Genomic DNA, 6000 nt, shown 5'->3' with positions numbered 1-6000 from the left:
ACCCTAGCAACCACATAGCAACATCTTAGCAACGACTCAGAGTACCCTAGCAACCGCATAGCAACACCTTAGCAACCACACAGAGCACCCTAGTACTCTATCAAAATTACTAAACTAAAACTTTCAAACTGAAAACTTTTAAAACTGCTTCAAACTTTCTGGACTGGCTTTTTCAAGCCAACTTAAAGTTTGTCTCGACAAACTTTTTTATCTAGTTACTCATCTGGTATCGTTTAAAGTCCTTGAAGCTGCACTGAAACTGTAATTTTGACCTTCAATCTGTTGGTAGAAATTGAAATCCAAGAGAATAATCCTGGAATGTTTTCCTTAAAAACCTTCATTTCTTTTCGACTGACGAAATAAAGACATGAATATCTTGGATGAGATGGGGGTGAGTAAATTTATCAGGAAAAGTGTATTTAAAAGTGAACTAATCCTTTAAAAGTAAAATTAAGTATACTTGGCTTGTATTTGTGTTTGATTGAGTAGCCTATTAAATACTTTTTTCCACATAGTTCAGACTGTTTTATAAACTTAAAAAACATTGATGTATAAAGAAAACAGGTATGTTCCTAATTCTGAGTATGTGAATTTTTGTCTAGTGTACATAGAAATTTACTTAAAATCTACTTAACTCTTTCCCCGCCATTCACGGAATTTTCCAGCTATCCATGTTTTCGCTGTTATACTGTAGGGGGCGCTATTACACATCTTCTGTAAGAGTACAGAATCTCCAGATCAAAACGCTGGTGAAGAAGAAGCAGAAACAAGCGACTGAAGCATTGCTGACGCACATAAATAACATGATCATTAAACAGCATATAAATCAAAAGTGCCTGACGTTACTGAATGAAATGTTGAACCCATGAACAGGAAATGAATGCGAAGCTTTGACTATATAAGTAAACTATAAGTATGATGTTAAGTTCACTTAATGAAAACTTACAAGTATACTTGCAGCATAAAACTACTAAACTAGTAGTTTACTGAGAGTACACTTCAATGTGTACTTTCATAAACTAAGAAAAGTATATTTTACTAGTGAACTATCAGTATACTTATAAGTTTGCTTGTATTATAGTCGCAGTACAAACGAAAAACGTAGTTTTATACACTAAAATTTGGGCCAATTTTGTACCAAGTAGTATTGAAATACAAGTACACTACTAGTACATTGATATTAGTGTAATTATTACAATGTTTACTTAAAATATACTTTAAATCTACTTAAGTATACTTAATAAAATGAAGGATATATACTTATTTTTTGTACGGGTGAGTTAAACTAAACATGTTTATACACTGCAAAAAATTTTTTTAATGAAGATGAAAAATGAAAAAAGTGTTTTTCCTGAAAACAAGAAAATATATCAGCTAATTGGGCCAGAAAAATAAACTTGCTTTCCTATTAAATTAAGTTTATTTTTCTAACCCCATTGACAGATTTTTTTTTTCTTGTTTTAAGCATAATCTCACTTAATTTTGATGCATTTTTCATAAAACAAGACTTCATATCTGTCATTTTGCTTCTCAAATAAATGTATCCTGATTGAGGCAAGCATTTGTATATTCATTTGCATAAAATATCTTTTGAAAGAAGTCTCTTCTGCTCATCAAGGCTGCATTTATTTGATCAATAATATGGCAAAAACAGTGAAATATTTTTACAATTTAAAATAACAGTTTTCTATGTGAATATATTGTAAAATGTATTTTATTCCTGTGATCAAAGCTGAATTTTCAGCATCATTAGTGTCACATGATCCTTCAGAAATCATTCTAATATGATGATTTGCTGCTCAAGAAACATTTATGATTATTATCAATGTTGAAAACTGTGATATATTTTTATTTTTCAGGATTCTTTGATGGATAGAACAGCATTTATTTGAAATAGAAATTATTTGTAACGTTATAAATGCCACTTGATCCATTTAATGCATCTTTGCTGAATAAAAGCATTCATTTCTTTTTTAAAAATTCAAACAGTAGTTTTGAACGGTACTGTACTGAATATATTCTCCACCAATGTCACATCTAAACCACAGAACGGCAAGAATAGGTCCTCTTTTCAACATGCTCCAGTTTGTGCATAAAGGAGGTTAAATTGAGATGTTAAAAGTGTGCCGGTGTGTGTGTGTGTGTGTGTCAGTGTGTTGTCACCTGGGAGCCGCTCCGCATGTTTACTACAACACACACACACACACACACACACACACACACACCTGCTCGGCTGCCTGTCATTGAACAGGTGGAGCGGAACATAAGGTGTTCATCGTCTCGGTGGCTCACACCTCACTTCAGAAGCTCAAGCAGGGAAACAAACTGCAAAATAATCAGCAGAGACGAGCTGAAATCGGAAAGACAAGTGGCGGCTTTGAGTTCGCCTGTGCTGCCTGCGCTAATGCTGTCATTACACAGTAGATATATATAGTGTGTGTGTGTGTGTGTGATTGTGTGTTTTGGAGGACGGTTGAGAGCAATAGATGCAAAATGGCCCCCTGCCAATGAGACACAAAGTGTTCTGATGTGCGTTCAGCTGTTCATGGTCATAGAAAGTGCTTGTCTGTCAGGTTAATGTGTGTGTTTCTGCTTTTTGTGCTTCTCTGGAGTGGTAGGAGGATTCTGATTGGCCGAGAGGGTGTCGTTACCTAAGTCAGCCGGCGCATGCAACCCCGGAACTACGTGACCTACATGCAACCACCTTTGCTTCTTATTGAACCAATCACCTGAGCCGTACAAGTCATGTGACTCACTGGATTAGAACTCCTGTGCAGCAGGCAGGGGAAAACATTAAAAGAATTATTTACAGGTGGTTCATCTATATTACAGGAACTTCAACACACCAAAGTACAGTTAGTTAAAGGTAGCCAGAGCTTCACTTCAACAACACAGATCTGCTTTCATTTGGATAGTGTATAATACATTATAGGGTATAATAACTTTCAAAATGTATCAAAATGTAAAAGAAAAAACTGCTGTCATTGGTTTTAAACAGCGCTGTTAACTAAAATAGTTTTCGTTAATTGAGATAAAGCTAAAAAAAATAAAATATAAATATTAGCCTACATGAAAACCTTAAAAAAAAATTAAAAACAAAAATGAAATGAAAGTAAATAAGTGCTAAAAGGTTAAATAAAAATAAAAACTAAATAGAAATATTAAAAAAAACTAATAAAATGACAAAAACTATTATACAGTGTATATATATGAATGTGTGTTTTATATATATATATATATATATATATATATATATATATATATATATATATATATATATATATATATATATATAAAACCAAAAGTTTGGAACCACTAAGATTTTTAATGTTTTTAAAAGAAGTTTCGTCTGCTCACCAAGGCTACATTTATTTAATTCAAAATACAGTAAAAAACAGTAATATTGTGAAATATTATTACAATTTAAAATAACTGTTTTCTATTTGAATATATTTCACAAAGTAATTTATTCCTGTGATGCAAAGCTGAATTTTCAGCATCATTACTCCAGTCTTCAGTGTCACATGATCCTTCAGAAATCATTCTAATATCTGATCTGCTGCTCAAGAAACATTTAATGTGTACAATTGTACAAAATATTTGTGTACAATATTTTTTTTCAGGATTATTTGATGAATAGAAAGTTCAAAAGAACAGTGTTTATCTGAAATCTAATCTTTTGTAACATTATAAATGTCTTTACTGCCACTTTTGATTGATTTAATGCATCCTTCCTGAATAAAAGTATTCATTTCTTTAATTTCTTTTCAAAAAAATAAAAATAAAAATTCTTACTGACCCCAAATTTTTGAACGGTAGTGTATAATGCTACAGAAGCTTTGTATTTCAGATAAATGCTGTTCTTTTGAACTTTCTATTCATCAAGGAATCCTGAAAAAAAAAGTACACAACTGTTTTCAACATTGAAAATAATCATTAATGTTTATTGAGCAGCAGATCAGCATATTAGAATGATTTCTGAAGGATCATGTGACACTGAAGACTGGAGTAACGATGCTGAAAATTCAGCTTTGCATCACAGGAATAAATTACTTTGTGAAATATATTCAAATAGAAAACAGTTATTTTAAATTGTAATAATACTTCACAATATTACTGTTTTTTACTGTATTTTTAATTAAATAAATGTAGCCTTGGTGAGCAGACGAAACTTCTTTTAAAAACATTAAAAATCTTAGTGGTTCCAAACTTTTGGACTGTACTGTATATATATATATATATATATATATATATATATATATATATATATATATATATATATATATATATATATATATTTATTTATGTGAGTGTATATATGTACAGTATTTATGTATATGTGTGTGTGTGCATATATATATATATATATATATATAATATAGTCAAACCAAAATGTATTCAGCCACCTTGAAAATTTCATTCATTAATTCAGTTTATTCACTATAGTTTACAAAATATATGGTAATAAAATATGACAAGATCTCAGAGTTAAACTGTGTCTTAATTATGTCAGATTACACTTGCAAAACATGGTCAGGTCAAAGTGTCTGAATCATTTTTGGTCCCAAATTTGTATCAGTTTTACTGGTATTCCACTGTATGAAGAATTTTTGGGTATAATATTTCAGTTTACTTTATTTGGTATCCTCACTTACATAAATGAACTATAGTGTCCTGAACCCACTAGTAAAAATATATCAAATATCTGAATAATTTTTGGTTTGACTGTATATATGTGTGTGTGTACGTGTGTATTTCTTTATTTTTTATATTATTAGTTAAAATATATTCAAAATGCATTAATGTAGATGAATAACGGCAGTGCTCATGTTTTGCGGAGTGAACTGTAGCTGAATCCTCTCCTAATGGTGTTATTTGTGTCGGCGTCGAACACTTCAGCGTTTAAACCTCGCATTATTTACCGTGATGTCATTCTGAGATGCAATTAAAAGGAAACATTACAGAGCGGAGCAGAAGCGAATATTAGAAGATCACTCATACCCATAATTACCTGCTCCGTCAAGGTATTTCGGAATTTCACTGATCACGGACATTAATTATATCTCCTTTAAATACAATAAAAAGTAATGGGGGCCCTCTGGTAAAATGCTCCTGAATTCACAATGCCTAAATGAAGTTATCAGTTTTATTAATGGTCTCTATTCTTCTTCATCTATTATGAATCTTACAAGAGATCTATTTTACTGAGTGGTCAGGTTGCCGGAGAACGGTCCGACGTTATCGAGGGCAATTTCGAAATTAAATAGAGAGCTGGTCTTTTTTCGTGTGAAAATGAGCAGGATACTTTAATCAGGAACGTCGTGAGGAAGCGGGTCTTGTTAGGGAGCGTAATAGATGGGCCTCATTCATCACCTGAAAGTGTCTATGTAAAGAACGGTGCCGGGGCTCGGGACTGACGGCATTAATTACTATTCAATTATAAAACCCTGGCCCATAAATAAAAATAAAAGGGGGTATTCATGAGGCATTTATAGAAATCCACTTGGGATGTGAGGGAAGGGCATTTTTGTGAGATATATAAATCAGAGAGCATGTGGCTTGTCTCTCTGGAGTTACAGAGGAGAAACTAGAGGAGTTTTTACTCAAGCTGGGACTCATTTTAATACAAACTACAGAAAAGACTCCTGTCAGTAAAAGCTTATCAAACGTCACCAATAATGCTGCCTTTCAAGATGTCTTGCCAAACTTCTACGCCTGCATTGCATGGAAAGTCAATTTCAGGATGCATAGAAATGATCCAAGATATACTTGTATTTCATTCAATAATGTGAACGGGAAAATTTAATTCAGATTTTACATGCATTCATAAGCTGTTTATATCAGGGTTCACACTCTTTCATGAACACCAGATTTTAAATCACCTTTAAATTTCATATCAAGCACAATAAAGATGGGTTTGGACAGTATTAATACTATATACCTGTGTCTATCTTTACTGCAGTAATGTTAAGGCATATACTGACAAATTAAATCTAATTT

Source organism: Megalobrama amblycephala, linkage group LG2 (assembly GCF_018812025.1).
Source record: "Megalobrama amblycephala isolate DHTTF-2021 linkage group LG2, ASM1881202v1, whole genome shotgun sequence".
Classification (NCBI taxonomy): domain Eukaryota; kingdom Metazoa; phylum Chordata; class Actinopteri; order Cypriniformes; family Xenocyprididae; genus Megalobrama; species Megalobrama amblycephala.
Note: the sequence above shows the minus strand (reverse complement) of the source record.